Genomic DNA, 1,850 nt, shown 5'->3' on the forward strand with positions numbered 1-1,850 from the left:
TGTAATGATACATATCTTTTTTCAGAACATGGGAGATAGAGGCCTGAGAATATCTGTGAATTAAAGGCAAGCCTGATCCACATAGCAAGTTCCAGGATAGCCAGAAATACACAGAGAGACCACGTCTTTTAAAAAAAAATCATAGTTTTGTTGTCCTGAGTAAAATCATTTATTAAAAAATTCATACAATATTGAAGTGAAAGGATTGGGGGGGAAAAAGTGTTCCAAGCAAATAGGACCAGGAAGTAAGACAGTATTGTTGTCCAAATATGAGACAAAATAGACTTCAAATCCAAATCCAAACTAATTAGAAGAGATACATAAGGACACTTCATGCTTATCAAGGGAACAGTTAGCCAAGCAGACATTACTATCCCAAACAGAGGGACCAAATTCTGGCATAACAACTTCATAAAAAGCATGCTATTATACCATTATTAGACTTTAAAACACAGACTAATTACAACTCACTATTAGTAGGTAATTGCATCACCCCAAATTCTTCAGTAGACATCTGGAGAAAAGTTAGCGGAAAAACATCAGGATTAAGTGACTTCATATAACAAATGGCCCTAACAGATACCTACAAAGTATTTCTCACAAACACCAAAGAATGCTCATCCTACTTAGAAGCTCAACCAAGTTCCTCTAAAATAGGTCATATCCTGAGTCAAAATCCAACTTTAACAAATTCAGAAAAATTGAAATAACTCCATGTATCCTATCAGTCCACATTGCAATAAAACTCAAAATCAACAGCAAGTAAAACTCTGGTAATAATACAAGCTCATTACTGAATGACAAATGAGTCAATAAAGAAATTCAGGAAGATATCAAAAAACATTTCCACAACTAAATGAAAATGGAGTAGTATCTCTGGGACACAGGAACAGAAGTCCTCTGAAGGAAATGTGTAGCTCTAAATGACTACACTTAAAAAATCAGAAAGAGCACAAATAAAATGACTTTACGACATGACTCAATAGTTTGGGAAAACAGTAACAAATCGAATCCAAATATAGTAGACAGAAATAAATAATAAAAAAAAAAATCAGAGCAGAAATTAGTGAAATAGAAACAAGGGTGGAATTGAAATCAACTAATTTAAAAGCTGATTCTTTTGAGAAGATAGACAACATTGCCAGACCTTTTGCCCTATTAACCAAAAGAAAGATAACACAAATGAACAGAATCAGAAATAAACAGGAAAACATTCCAGCACAAGCCATGGAAATTCAGATATAAGGAAATACTTCATAAACCTATTACACTGAAAATAAAAAAGAAATGAATTTCTAGATTCATTCATCCACACCCCCAAAGTTAGAACAAGAAGAGATGAACAACGTAAGCCGCCCCAACTCAAATAAGGAGATCAAAACCAATAAAAGCCTTGCCTGGGTGGATTCACAGCAGAACTCCATGAGACTTTTTTTCTGTTATATTTTCTTAGTTCTTTGAGACTTGTATACAATGTGCTTTGATAATATTTGCACCCTCCCTCGGTTCCAAGAAGTTCCATCTTCTCTTCCCAACCTGTCAGTGCCTTCTTTTTCTTTTGAAACGTTCAAGTCTAATTTGTGCTGCCCACACACGCTTGCATATGTGGCTTTCCCTGAAGGGTGGTCATCACAGCAGGGACCACATCTTTAAAGAAAACTGACTCTCTCTTTCCCTGCAGAGGTCAATTGTCAATAGCGTCTTACCTAGGAGTGGGACTTCAGGTCCAACTCTCATCTTTATGCTGGATTTTTCTGGCTTGAGTTTGAAAACTTCTTGTGCCATGCTGTTTAAACTGCTGTAAATTCAGATGTGCACTTATTCTACTTTGTCCAGAAAAGCATCATTTT

This window comes from Mus pahari, chromosome 1 (genome assembly GCF_900095145.1).
Source record: "Mus pahari chromosome 1, PAHARI_EIJ_v1.1, whole genome shotgun sequence".
Taxonomy (NCBI): domain Eukaryota; kingdom Metazoa; phylum Chordata; class Mammalia; order Rodentia; family Muridae; genus Mus; species Mus pahari.